Source organism: Podarcis vaucheri (assembly GCF_965113315.1).
Source record: "Podarcis vaucheri genome assembly, chromosome: 2".
NCBI lineage: Eukaryota > Metazoa > Chordata > Lepidosauria > Squamata > Lacertidae > Podarcis > Podarcis vaucheri.
The window spans coordinates 56,515,049-56,530,139 of record NC_138760.1 but is presented as its reverse complement, the minus strand read 5'-3'; the positions used below and the strand labels follow the sequence as shown (position 1 = coordinate 56,530,139).

The window sequence follows — 15,091 nt, the reverse complement described above, 5'->3', positions numbered from 1 at the left end:
TTCAAAAGTCACTCGGTTTTAAAATAAAATAACGACAATCGCGATGTCAATCTTTATAATGAAGCCTCTTAACCTCGACGGCACGCAGTCTTTTTTTTAATCAAATGGCTGAGAGACGTGATAAATTAAACTCTGTAATGCGAGTTCTCCATTTCCTTGTCCCATTCCACGGCTAGCTAAAGCAGCCCTTCCTAGTGACCACGCTCTCCCCTCCCGGCTTATTCCTGCTTTGATCCGAATTCAGGGATGAGACGGATCAAAAAAAACATTTATTTCTCGCGGAGTTGCTAGCAGATTATTTTTTTAAAGTCCTTTAAAGAGAATTGCAGGGCTGCAAACGCGATTCTTTACTTAAGCGGGGCTGTTTTTGATCCGAATTGGCTTCGCTTGCGGGGAAACCCGAACATACTTTATTTGTGTGCAGTGGTGGTCCATCTAACGTGTTCTCTGAGCAAAACGGTCCTCTGGTTGGTTTCAAACAGCCGATCATCTTACGAACTAAATCTTAGCATCGTGTGTTATACGTACATGCAAGGCTTGGAAGTTCAGTCTCACGGAACTCGGTGAGTCTTACTTCCGAGTAAACACGCGTAAGGATGGGTGCCAGAAGGACCGTAGAAGCGGAACTCACTGGAGGACATCACCCTTCCCTCCGGATGACGATTCACTCTCCCAAAATCTATTGGGCTACTTTATATCCACAAAGTCGCAATCTGTGGACTCCAGTCAGCTATAACTTGGCTGACTTGACAAACAGACTTCTCATGTCCCTCACACCTTCCTTGCGATCAAGGGTGCCAACTTGAATAAAATATTTGGGGGGGGGAGCAGGTAAGTCCCACCCCGTATCATCGATCACATGACACGGTGCATATACACTCTCTATTTGAATGGCAATGGCCATCGACTTTGGGGGAGGACCCCTCAAATATTTCAGGGGCAGCGAAAGGACCTCGGCCCCTAGGAGTTGGCTCCTATGCTTGAGATTCAGGATCTTATAAAGGCTGGGCAGGCTTTTCAAACTGCAATGTGCTCGTTTTAAACAAGCCGCGGGATAGAATATTATGACCTAACTCCGCATCCCTTCCTGTCCCCCAAAGAGCGGAACATGCTGGAAACTGAATTTTTCATCCCGATCATTTGCATTCCATTCCTGTTCCTTTGATCCCAAGAGATTAAATCAGGATCAGATTATATTTCTGGTGCTGAAAGCATTTGTCGGTAGTATGTATCAGCAGACGCAATTATTTCACAAATCGAAGGCAGGCTTTAATTTTGTCACACACAAGCTATGGATGCGTTTTACCCGACCTTATGCGACCGGGTTGGGGAGATTTCACTGCTTTATATAAACAAATTAAAACAGAAGTAGCGAAATTTAAATCCTGTCCTGTTCTACACGTTTTAAATCGCGTTCAGATCCGGTTGGCAGTATTTTTGGTATGGTTTTTCCGAGGGAGGACGATTCATCAATAACCCGTTGTTAAATCTGTTTTCTTGGGAATTTAGTCCAATTGACTTTGATGGAAATGTCTTCAAAGTGACCGATCATGTGCTAAGAACCTTGTTTTCGGAGTTTCCCTCACCTTCCGTAATAAATCTCTTTCCACAAGTTATGAAGATCCTAACCTTATCAGACGCTTTAAAAAGAATTAAGAGCCCCAAGCTACTGTGTCGACATTTAAAAATAAAAACAAATGTATTTAGGCATGACTAGTTGCACCGGAATGAAAATTAATATTGGCATTAGATGTCATGGAATTGCATTGCTGAAGACAACAGAAAGGGAGTAGATATAATACGAAATGCTTTCTACACTTCCAAAATTCCTATTCCAGCAAACGATACATTGGCAGAAGCCTCCTCTCTCCCTATATCTCATTTTCGCCGGACTGAATGTAGTGGCTCTCGCTTTCAAAATCTTACTAGTGTCTTAATGGTTACGTCAAGGAGACTTATCAATTTCTACTGAAGATCGAAGTAGTCAAAATCCAATGAATAATTAAGCCTACTGATATAAAGCACCTTATTCTGCCTCCCAGAATTCTCCGCTTTTTATTTTACATTTTAAGAATATCACGTAATTGTATACCGTCTGTAAATTTTATTCATGATATCCTCGGTACTGGAATACTTTTTAACATAAAGGTTTCTGAATGGCGAGTTGATAGTTTTAATAGGACAAAGCACCAAGCTTAGACACGTCACTTACACCTTGGGGAAAAGTTCTGTAGAAGAAAGTGGGATTATACATCCTGGTGTTGAAACATTTATTCTACCGTCATAGATTTCAGTTGATTTATTCCTCAACTACTGTTAAAGAAAAACTGGTGGACCCTATTGCAACAACAACCACAAAGCAGAACAAAACAAAACAAAATCTCAGAGGTAAGTCCCGTTGCTTTATACAGTATGCTGCCTTACTTCCATGTAAATATGCTTAAGACTGCAGCTTTGTATGTTTGTGTGTGTTTTAAATAAATAGTTGTACTGGAATATACAAGGGATACCCACGCTAAATAACGTGCCTGTGGAACTGTAAGGAAGCCACCCTTGAAGCGTGTCCTCCGCTTGACTTTCTCCAAAGACCTGCACGAGTTTGGCTGAGGACAGACTGATCCCAGTTGACATTCCCACCTCCCACCGCTCCTATGGTCTCCTCCAAAGCTTGCTTTCCTAACTGGATGCAAAGGAAAAGAGGTTAGAGAACGACGGTAGCACCAGGGATCAAGTCACCCACCATCTCCCCATCGCTCCTCTCCTCATCCCCTTTCAGCTCTGAGCCGGAGCCTGCCTAATACTCCTGGGAAAGAGCTGTGGGGCGCGAGGGGGTCTTGTCTTGGGAGCCGGGGCTGGTGAGTGACCGAGGACGGAAGGAGTCCAGTCTGGGTCCTAATGCGGGTGGCGTCTCCCCTGACAAGGCAGCGTTTGGGGACGGCAGCCAAGACCACAGATAGCATGACCTGGCCCTGCCCAGCGGCACTATCTCCCCCTGATAACGCCAGGAAAGGGGGAGAGGGGCGGCTATTTAAGAAACTCTATCGCCGTCTTTATCTTCCCCGGTGGGAAGTCATTTTTAGGTGGGGGGAGGAGAGAGAGAGAGAGAGAGAGAGAGAGAGGAGAGAGGGGGCGGATCTAAACTAATGGCTCTTAGTCGCTGCCTGGCATTTTAGATAGAGAGATACCGCAGATTCCCACCCCGAGAGAGAGAGAGAGAGAGAGAGAGAGAGAGAGAGAGAGAGAGAGAGATCCCCTCCACTTGGACAATTTCACCCTCCTCCTCAATCTGTTCTGTACAGATCGAGTTTCTCCCGGGCATGTCAATTTCATTCCTTCCAGTTTTTACCGGTTTGGAAGTTCTCATGGGGTAAACAAAGCAAAACATTTTTTTTTAAAAAAAAAAGAAATGAACTGGTGTTTCTAAGAAGAGGTGGAAGGAGAGAAGGATGTTGGCCAAAGAGATTCGGTTTCTCAACGCCCATTACCAGAAAGCTTGCCAGACCAAAACCACCAGGCCCCCCTCGCAAAGCATCGTGTGCGGCAGACAGACTGCAGGGTCTCCATCGCTTTGGAGCTGAAACCTCGACGGCTCTGTATTCTATATGCACCGCGTGTACGGCCTGTTTGGCAGAGAGAGAAGCATCTCGTAATAAACCCACAGCAGGTCTGCCCTAATAGGGCTACACTTGTGGTAGACTGTTTCCTTCCCGCTCGCAACAAATGCCGCAGAAACAGCTGCCTCCCAAACAGTGGGTACTACAGTTTAAATAAATGCAACAGTGCAATGGGTCTTATTAAACGACGCCCCCATCACACTTGCTTCGAAGAATCTTATTTCCAAATTAACTGAGTGTGCTCAAGATAGGGACGCCGGACAGCTTACTTTTGCGCGTGTTTCTCTTTTTTGGTTCCAGAAGGAAACCGAGTGTTTTCCCCGGAACTTTGATAATAACTGTCGGTGTCCAGCCTCTGAACAGCTACCTAAGCACCAATGAATGACAAATAGATATCCTTTGAAAGCCACTCTCACGCTGACCAGTTAATCAGAAATACTTTCCTTTAAGTACATTCTCCCCGACCTCCCAAACAGGCCGCTGACTAACATACTCGTCTATGAAGCTATTGACTTGGAAATAAGCCTCCTTTCATTCAGCGCATCTCCTTCCTGTTAGGAGGACGGCGTACAAAGTGCTTTCCCTACAGATACTTCGCAACTCTAATATCTAGCTTTATGCGTGCTGGTTGCTGCTGGCGCTTTATACTGTCAGCTGTTAGTTTGAAGAATGGCGTTTCCAGCAGTGCAAAATGGCTGATAAACCACTTGGTGTTTACTTGCTCGTTGGCCCTCCACCGTTTTTGAAATGCATTTTCTCTTGCTTTGTAATACCAATTTAATGTAAGCTGTCTTCTGCACTTTTTGTAAAAAAAAAGAAAAAGAAGTGAGGTATAAATCAATGTAGAATGACAACCAAGGAGACATGTATAGGATTGCAGTGTTAGCCATTTGCTTCTGACTTTGCAAGACCTATAGGTTAGCGCGGATCTTCTTTTCAGTGCTTTCCAAGCACAGCAAAGTTCACCGAATGCACTGTTGGCTTTCTTACTTGACATTTGCCAGAGACCACCTGAGGATTGCCAATGTTCTTTTCCTAGTGGGGCTCCCAGTCTTTCTCAGCTATGACAAACATAGATTCAGCAAGAGGAGCTGTCCCCCACCACTGCCTCTCTGGGTGAATTTCTGCTTGCTGTGTAGAGCTGGGTGGCTGCAGGAACCACACCTGAGGGGAAATAGCAGCCTCAAACTATGCCATTTTGGTATTATGTATTATTTTTCATTGGCACCTGTAGATTAATGGTATTTGTACAAGCCCTATTCTTCCCATTTTCTTATCAATAGGTGTATTGCCTATCTTGAAGGCAGATTCCCATTTAGCTGCATCTGTCTGATTTTCTGATGTTTAACAATAGCTGTGAATAAAATTGGATTTATCTGAGACAAGCTCTTCTACTGCTGTTTTTAGTTCTCCTTAGTCTTTATTTTCAATGGGAAACCTCCCTTAACATTTCTAAAATACTTCAGAGTTAAAAGACCATGTTAAGATAGATCCCCAGGATGAATGAGGGTATTATTGCCTTTTAGATTATTTTCCCAGTGGCACAGAATTTGTTACGAGCTCACCTTTGTCCAGTATATGTAGAAGTTGTCCATCATCCAAAATGTTTGTCAATGAATTTTGACAAGCATGTCAGAGCTATAAAGCTGTGTTTATAAAAAGGGAGCATGTACACTACAAGTGGAGCACAGTGTATTTGAACTGGCGCCTAATGTCCCCATAAGTGTTAAGAAGTCAGAAGCAATGTCAACAAGACCATTTTCTCCAGCAGCTTCTGCAGTCAAGAAAATGGGGGAGGTGGAAAGCAGGAAGAAATCTACAAAGATTTACTCAAGGAACTGCTAATAGCCTGCTGCTGGAATCCTAGCTCTTAATACACCCACAACACACAGAAGTGCTGGCTCCCAATTAGTGCTAAGGAATCAGAAACTCAGAGTTTACAAACAGAGACCTCCAGCAGATTGCACGCAGTTCAGAACCAGAGCCAGCAACAAACCACCCCCACCCCCACCACCTTCTCTAGAATATTAAATTGCCTGAAAACAAGATGTGACTTTAAAGGTTTCTGGTGGTGTTTTTTAAAGAGAATATGCTTGAAATAAAATTTAAGTACTGTAACTAAAATTGCAACCCTGTGCAGACACTTTCATAAGCTCTGTTGAACTCAGTGGAACTTGTGTCTTAATAAACATGCCTAAGAATAGACTGGGGAAGTTGTCAACCTTTGTTGATAATTGAGCTGAAACTTACAAATTAATAATGAAAGTGTTTACATTTGTATGAGGGTAAAAACAATATTTCTGAAAGAAGAATTTCTGAAAGAAGCAGCACACTGTGTTTTCAGATAATGTATGAGTGTCCTAGCAACCATAATCTTAGAAGCGGCATTATCCCCTATGAGAAAGAAAAGGCAGAATATCTCTTTTAAGATAGTGCTTGTCATAGTTAGACAGCTTGTACAAGTACTTGCATTTTTTTTGTTTGAAAAATGCTGTTTGGTCAGTGAATGTTGCCCTTTCATTAAATTATAAAGGTGACTTAGCTGAAATTAATTCATTTACTTGGTATCTGAGCTATAGGTTGTGAATTAATTTTCATCTTGGCAGGAGAACAGCTGGGTTTCAGCTTTTCACTAGCCTATAGATGCATGCACATATCAATCAATGAGCAAATTTTGGAAACAAAATGAGTTTCAGCTAACTGATGTCATTTCCCCCTCACTGCTCCCCGGGAATAAAAATATTAAGTATGTTTGTGTAGTATTATCAACCCTTTATCTGGATCAGATAGACTTGATTTCCTAGATACCCCATTCCTACAACTGGTTGATGCTATAATTTTTTTCTTGCTGCACTGCAAACCAGTCCATAACTGGATATAAAATGTATGTGAGCCATAATGTAGATTCTATTCTATAAGAACTTTTTATTCCACGTTAACAATATTGATTTATCGTAAATAATATGCAAGAGATTGCTTACAGGATTTCCTTCTTAGTAGCAAAAATAATAACTGGACACATTTCTCCATCCATCAGTCTTGGATGTGCAACAGAATATACAGTGGTACATCAGGTTAAGTACTTAATTCGTTCTGGAGGTCCGTTCTTAACCTGAAACTATTCTTAACCTGAAGCACCACTTTAGCTAATGGGGCCTCCTGCTGCTGCCGCGCCGCCGGAGCACGATTTCTGTTCTCATCCTGAAGCAAAGTTCTTAACCTGAAGCACTATTTCTGGGTTAGCGGAGTCTGTAACCTGAAGCGTATGTAAGCTGAAGCATATGTAACCCGAGGTACCACTGTACCCTTTTATCTAAAGAACCTGTGATATTCATGAGCTCCTCCTACAAACAAACACAGAGCTAGTTCCTCTGTTTGTGTCTCTAGCATCTTTCCCAAAGAGAGATGTAATATTTTGTGCTACAAACATTCCACCCCACTCTTATCTTGGTCAACCTACACGCTGTGCACGCTATCCTGTTTCTTTTTCACGCAGGCCTAGACGAACAAGCCCATTTCTTTCCAGGCCTACTTTCATTTTCCCTTCCAGTTAGAAACCATCCCACTTCCTTTGCTTTCTTTTGCTCCTGTCCCCATGCTCCGAAGATTTCTTCAGGAGAGCCCCTGGGACACACCAGCTTCCTGCTCTTGGGCTCCCCAAGGCCTTGTGATGGCACCCCAACAGTGAGCTTCACCTGTCCTTCCTCCACCTTGCTTTTGGCATCGCAAAAGGAAACTGAATTAGGAGGAGCGGAAAGTGAAGATCCTCAAGTCCTTGCAGTTCTGTTAAGCAGCCAGGCAGCCTTGCACGTGGGGAAGGGTAGCAGCCTTTAGGACCTAAGTGTCGGAAGCAGATGCGTGTGCGGCAACAGGCCCTCGTGACACCCCCGCATGCGGCCCCCTCCGATAAACGCAGGGTCGCCCCGTGGCTCCTGAGGCCTAGCGGCTGCCCATTTCCCCAGCGACCCCTGCGGGCCCCTCTCTCCCGGGTTTCGGAGGGGGGGCTCTGGGGGGGGGGGCCCTAGCGTCTTCCTCCCTCGGCTGCGTGTTTGGGCTGCGCTGCCAGGAGGCTGCCGGGCCCCGCAGCCTCCCGAGCCTCGGCCTGTCAGGCCCAGCTCATCCATCAGGCGGACACAGAGCAGACGCGCCCAATCTGGCCGGGCGAGTGTTTGCTTTTCCCGCCATTATTGCGGCCCTGCAGCTCTTTTTGTTGATACAGTAGTGCGAAAAAGTGCTAATGTCCATTCATCAGGGGGGCGTCCGCCGAAGGGGGCTGTAAACAGGGCGAGGCGAGAGCGCCCATTTGGAGTATTAGCAGAGAGACCCCGCCGGGAGATAAAGCGCCGGATAACGCCTCTGGCTCCCGGCTGCATTAAGCGAGAGGCGGGCGAGGGAGGGAGCAGCCTCGCCTCCGCGGCCCATTAATCACGGGCGCCTGGGCCGCAGACCCAGCGGAGATTCCCGGAGCCGCCGCCCGCCCGCGGCCTATTAATAACGCTTTATGGGCGCGCGGCTCCGGGGGAAGGGGGACTCCCCGCGGAACAGGGCTGGGGTTGGGCGCCCCCCACCCCGCAAGGCATTTGGGGTGCCCCGGCCTCGACTATCTATCGTGCTAATGTTATGTTTGATCTGTTTTGGTTTGACGGTCAAGACTGCTCCTGAGGCTGTTAGCTCGTTGCCCTCTTGTCCTTTGCTCACATTAAACACGCTATATTAGGTGGTTGAGCGCAGTCCCGTGATCTGTTAGGAATCCCTAGGCACTGACTGAGGCTCTAATCTCATGGACGCATGGTTGGGATCAAGTGCCGTTGGAAACTGGCCTTTACTGGCGAGCAACTGATCCCCGTAAGATTGGGATGCAAATACAGTAGATCTCTCTGTTGGGAGATCCTGGTTATATGAGCAGCTCTGCAGCAACGTGGAATCTCCCCATTGCACGGGAGCTGCCCAGGTTGCTTTTATTTTCCACGCTAAATATTTTGTTTTTGGGAGTTCTTATTGGCAGTAGCAATCCCTTAATTTAGGCAGCAATCCTACACACATTTACTATAGAACTCAGTGGGACTTACTGTTTTGAGTAGGCATGCATATGATTGTCCTGCCAATTAGCTCAAGCTGTTCCTTAGCAATGAGAAATACCGGTAATAGGATGTAGGATCTTCTCCAGAAATGAAAAGTTGCCTGTTTTTCAGCTACTACTTTGACTAGCAAACAAAGCTAAGGAAGTCATGTTGCCCTCTGATGAAAAACCTCCAAATCCACAGTCATGCAACGCTTTTATTAGGGCCAGGCAAAATACCTTCATTAGCACTGACTAAAATGTCACAAAATAATGAGTTCTGAAAAACTGACTTGATGCAGTCTGTATTTGGTCACACTCTCGGATCTAAGATGGAGCACCCCAAGTCCATGACATGGTGATCAGGGACTTGAAATACCCTTATTCAGGGAGGTGCCCCATTATTATGAATAGATTGTGCTCATTTACCTCACATAAGTGTTGTAAGAACAAAGCAGATTACCTTTTCTGCTGGTTAGAATGCCAAATAAGTTATTATTAACAATACTAATAATATCACATATGGTGTCATAGTGGAGTCTCCTCCTTAGGCAGAGGCAACTTACCTGAGCGCAATCACAACAAGTAAAGCCAACAGAACAGAATCAGCAAGGGTTGTATCAAGTATACCATATTAAATGTCCTTGCTTTTTGAGTTACATAAAAAGACCATGAAGAGATTTTCAGCAGCAGCAAAAGAGCCTTTTCTTTCGGTTTACATCTCCCACAAGAAATGCCAGATATGTCATGGGAAATATCCTTAAAATCCATATAATACAGAGGATTGAAATGAAGGAATTACATTAGGAAGAGTGGGGTAAATGGCATGATACATCAAATGGCTGTCTATCATAACCACAAAAGAAGTGTTTGACCAGGGGCAATGTTTGGGGCTGCTGTCCACACATTTGCCTCTGAGCAAATGAAACTGGTAGGTGACAGGAGTCTCACCAGAAGTGCACCTTGTGGGGCAGTTAGCTCCCCTATAAGTCTAGGGTCCCCATTATGAGCACCATGACACCCTCAGGCACACCCTTGGTGCACACCAAGCTCCCTTAAACCTCCAATATTTTTTTTTAAAAAAACACTTTTTTGATGTTTGTTGAGGGGCTGCTTGTTTCTGCTTTTTCTGTCTGCATTTTAATCATTGGGGTGTAGGTGTTTTTGCCTGTTTTAGGGGGAGGGGTGCTGAGCAGTGCCCTTCTGTAAATGGATATTTTGTGGTACCCACAAAAGTTTATTAGATTTCCAAATGTGTCTCTGGCCCAAAAATGTAGGAGACCAGTGTATGTGTGTGTTAGAGAGAGACATACAGAGAGAGAGAGAAAGGGAGAAAGGGAGAGAGATTAAATTCAGGGCAGGGGCAGGCGATCTGGGGCCCAATATGCAAAACACACAGGCCAGTGCCTGTGCCATTTGCCTCTGATTTTTCTCTGAATATCATTAACTGAGAGAGAACATATGTGGAGCTTGAATAGCTGCAGCTTGAAACAAGCTCCAATAGGAGAGGGTCCAATCTCTCCCTTTTAGGTCCATTTCCCTCAGCCAGTACCTTCATTCCTAAACACATTAGTGGGAACCCCTGGTGTTTGTGAGTGTGGACAAAGGTGAGCGCAATTAAATGTCATTGATTTCAGTGATCTGTGGTTTACACTACTTATGTAAATCACTTTCAAACCTGTTTGAACTGGGATTAGACAAACCCATTAAGAAAAAGCTTATCAGATGGCTACTAGCCACGATGCTTGTGTACTAACTCCAGCAATGGAGGCGGCCTGTGATTCTGACTACCAGCTGCAAGCAGGAGGCACAAGTGGGGAGAGAGTGGTGTTGTACTTAGTGCTTTTGGTGTCGGTTTCTTCCCACAATAAGCATCTAGTTAGCCACTGAGAGAACAAGATGCTGAACTAGATGGGCCTTTGGCCTGATCCAGCTCTTCTTATGGGAGAGAGCAGAGAATACCCCTTTCAAGACTCTGTCTGCCATCTGCAGTGCCTGAAATTTAATAAATAGATGCTATTCTTTAAATGTTAATTCAGTTAAAAGTTTTAAAATCAATTAGCTTAACGAATGGATTGAACACTGCCATCCCAACTCAAAATACAACCTGGTTTTATCTTCTTATGTTTTGTCCCAGTCAAAGAAACATGAACATAGCCTGAAATGTTTTGATAGAGATAAATTTGTTGATGCAAGGTCGATCCCCTCCAGAGAATACTTTCACGCTGGGATCGTCTGCCCTAACTTCCCAGGAGTAACTCCCATTGAACTCAGTTTGGCTTCCTTCGCGATGGACTACGCTGTTAATTTGTACCAAACGCACGAGAACGAAGTGAACTGAGACATTTTAATCCTCCCCCCCCCCTTTAGTTTTGCAGGACAGAGTGAACACGAAAGAGAAGAGTTGCAACGTGGGGTGGGGTGTGGAAGTGGTGGCCTTGCCGCAGCCCCCCCATCCCTCCAACATTTAAATAGACATTTTGGGCCTCTCTATACACCCTAATCTCTCAAACTGTCATCGCTACTTGGGATCCGATACACCAGCCCCCAAAAACCCTCCCAGGGCAAGAATTTTAATTGACTCGGATGTTGCTGCTTCCATTTTCTTGCGAGATAAAGAGAATTCCACACTCTGGAAGAAGCCGAGGGAGGAGAGAGATTTGGCGACCTTCTTCCACCGCGATCGGCGGGCGGGGGGCGAGTCCTGCTTTCCCCTCCAGGAAGGGCTTGCAAATGGTCGACCATTAAGCAGGGCGCGGAGGGAGGGCCGAGGGCCAGAGATCGCGGTGGAGGCGGGCAGGGACGCGTCCTAAGCCGGAGCCCTAGACGTGGCAATTAGTCGCAGATAAGTGCGAGTAGTCCGGTTTGAGAGCGCCTGTAGCTCCGCGCGCCGCCAGGTTCAGGCGCTGCCGGCCCAGGGCAAGCGCCCCTCGGGCAGATAAGCCGGAGGGAATCGGCCTGTTTAGTAATGGAACAGGACAAAAAACACACACCAGAAGGTGGGAACATGGGCGTAGCCACGATGGTGCAGCTGCCTCCCCCATCAAGTAAATAAATAAAAATACTTAACTAGCAGACAAATTGCGTCGCAGATAACCCCCAGTAAATCATGGGTATGCCCATGGGTGGGAATGAGCTCCGTAAAGCTCCCGAAAGAAGAATCGATTTTGTCGTACAAGGAGGTCGTGGATGTGAAATAGCAGGAACCCCGCCAGAAAATCACGCTGTGCTATTAGGACACGAGAAACAACCATTATTATTGTTGATCTTTAAGCTCCTCCATTAAATTTAGCTGTTCTTCTCCTTGTCCCCAAGTACGCTTTGTGCGCGCTGTTTTGTTTTGTTTTTTGAAAACAATACAACAAATGCCCTCTCTAATCATGCTGAATTCAGTCATCATGAGGACTAGAAACTAAACCTACTGCTTCGAGAAACAGCAGAGGCAACCGAAAACCACATCTTGTCCCAGCTAGGCCCAGATCAAGACAAGGCTTTGAGCGGCGTAAAACTGCGTCGGATGTGGGCCGGAGTGGCCAGGTCCCACCGAAGCCAAGTAGTAGCCCACTTAGAAATACGATCGAGGAGAGAAGAAGGGCGGGTACAGCGGAGTGGGCTTGCCCTCTTTTGCTCAGCGAGGCAGGACTGGGACCAAGGAGCGGCGTTTTCAAGGAAGGAGGCTTTCGTGAACCGTTAGGTACCCAACGTAGATATAGCCCTCCTTTCCTCCCAAAGGAGCTCAGGGCGGCGAATAACACTACGGGATGCTTCTTAACCTGTTTGGCAACTACATGGACTTTTATGGGACAACAGGATGGGGGTGACATGACAAACGAGGGGCCTTATTCCCAGCGCCACGCTCCGCCCTATCTAGGGATAGGGCAATGCTGTCACATAATACTGGTCTGTTATAATTGGGGAGAACTTTCCTTTGTATTATACTGCCTCGTTTTTTCTCTCTCCAAACGCTATGACCCTTTTGGAGCAGGCTGCCTGGGGAGGTAGAGACCTCTTTTTTTGCAAGACTGTTTTGCCTTATCATGAATCGGGCTGTTGTCGAGATCCCCTCAGTAGCAGCCCAACGAAAAGGAAGCGTGCGCACGCTTCTGTACGTCTGGACACACACGTCCAGAAAGAAAGGAAGCAGGAACCTACTCGACAGTGCCTTCACTTGCACCCCGAGCTTTGATGGGGGGTGATTCCTTCTCTCACGGAGACCATCATCTTCCCTTTATATCCTTTTGTATCCGGATAACATGCTCTGTCAAGCAAACCGAAAGGTACATCCTAAACAGTGTTGGCACAGGAAGCCGCCTAACTCAGACCCTTAGTCTATTATCCGGCTCAGTATTGCGCGCATTAGCGGGCAGCAGTTTCTCGCCGTTTCAGACATGAGTCTTTTTTCCTAGCCCTACCTGGAGATGCCGGGAATTGAATTTATGGCTGGCTGTTTGCAAGGCAGCTGCCCCACAACCGACCTACGGCCCTTCCTTGACTTGGAAGTAGGGTGCACTTTATCAGATCCACTTCCTAATAAGGATGCAACCCTAAACCCATTCCGAAGCAAGCCCCACTAAACCCCACAGGGCTTGCTCCCAAGGAGGTGCATTGGAACACAGTGGTACCTCGGGTTACATACGCTTCAGGTTACAGACTCCGCTAACCCAGAAATAGTACCTCGGGTTAAGAACTTTGCTTCAGGATAAGAACAAAATTCGGGCTCTGGCGGCGTGGCAGCAGAAGGAGGCCCCATTAGCTAAAGTGGTGCTTCAGGTTAAGAACAGTTTCAGGTTAAGAACGGACCTCCGGAACGAATTAAGTACTTAACACGAGGTACCACTTACAACCTTACTAGGAATATTTTTTTTCCACACTACGGCATGTAAGTGCATAGGATGGATTTGCAGTCTCTATGGAAAAACCGCAACAATCTCATTATTTCGAAATCATTCTGCTGATCTCTTGCCGCACGAGCGCGCGCGCGCACACACGAGATACTAGATTGTGGGCACCAAAGTCGAAGGGGGGGGAGCATCGGACCGTGGGCACGGAAGGAAGAAATATCCGGCACAGCAAGACGCAGATGCGCTTCCACGCGCCGGTGCGGGCGCTGCTGACACGCTCCTCAAGATGCAACATCTGTCTCTGCAGAGACTCCAGGAGCCCTAATGGCAGGTGACAGTTGTTGCTGGAAGACACACACCCCGCTAGCTAGATCCTACCTAACACAGAGACAGTTTAACTGGTAATTTAGTTCAAGGGACTTGTTCCCTAATTGGTGTGTCTTACATAGGATCCACAGAGGCACCGTAGTTAAAGAAAAGGGGGGGAGGGGTTAGGCGGGGGGGTTGTCCTGGGAGGGAATGCGTACACGTCACGTGACTATTTCTCAGGAGGAGCGCTTATACTTCTTTGGTTGTGATTATTATATATTTTTATTAGCCACACTAAATCCTCTTAAGATAACAGTAGGTTCGAGGGGAAGAGTTAATACAGTATAACCCAGAGGAAGCCTTTCACACTCTTGCCAAGACTTCCACATTCTCCTGAAATCCCCGCTATTGCTTTTCTGTCTTTTAGCACTCTGGTCCGTCCCTTATTTCTCAACCTCGAGGAAGGGGCTTCTCCAGAACCCAACCGGACAGATCTACCAAAACCGCCCGTAAGCAGTGGAAGGGCCCAGGGCAACTCACCAGCCGCCGCCTCTCTTCCGCTCTCGGGTCCTGATTTCTCCATGGTGAGGCTCTTATCGGTCTTTTCCGAAAGAAAAGCTCGCCGTGGGGAAGATGTGCCTGCCTAGTGTTCTTCGCTTCGAAAGAGTTTCCCAAAGAACTGGCTCCAGACTTTCCCCGTCTTCCTTTTCCCCCTTCCTTCCTCAGGCTTACTTTCTTTCCCTTTCTCTGGAGCAGCCCAGATTATTGCTCCCTTCTGCAAGTTGGGTCATCCCCCAGAGTGATTATTTGCCACTTCGGATTTGTTAAGCAATGCATCAATGTAAGTGCTTCTTAAGGGCCTGCTGCGGTCACCCGCATTTCACCGCCCACCACTAGAAGAGCCAAGGCTCGAGCTAGAAAGAGCCTGGAAGCCTGGAGTCTGGAGGGAACCAGGGGGGTCACGCGTCTCCTCGGAAGAGCTTTGGCTCCGGGCCTCGCTTCTGAGAGAGGCCGGGCTGGGGTCTCCCCTGCTCTTGGTGGCCCTTCCGCGGCAGCCTTGCCTTCTACTTCCCAACTCCCGCCCCCAGCTCTCCACTTGTCGTTATTGCCAATAATAGCGCTTAGAAAAAGGTGGAGGGAAAGGCGGACTCCAACTCCCACCCGCCCCAGCCAGCCAGCGGGACCCACGGGGAGGACTGATGAGGGGATGTGTAGTAGCCGGCTACATCTGGAGGGCCATACGATCCTTGCCCTTGTCACAGAAGCTA

The 15,091-nt window shown here is 46.8% G+C and overlaps 1 long non-coding RNA gene across 2 annotated transcripts in view; it reads right to left on the bottom strand.

Moving 5' to 3' along the window:
* LOC309527043 overlaps positions 1-14,798 on the bottom strand; it is a 69,183-nt gene extending 54,385 nt beyond the window's left edge. The window contains exon 1 of one of the 2 annotated variants that reach the window (XR_014217062.1): positions 14,364-14,798. This is a non-coding gene — a long non-coding RNA (uncharacterized lncRNA). The remainder of the gene's footprint in view (positions 1-14,363) is intronic. The other variant, XR_014217063.1, reaches the window with a different exon arrangement.
* Positions 14,799-15,091: the final 293 nt, after the last annotated feature.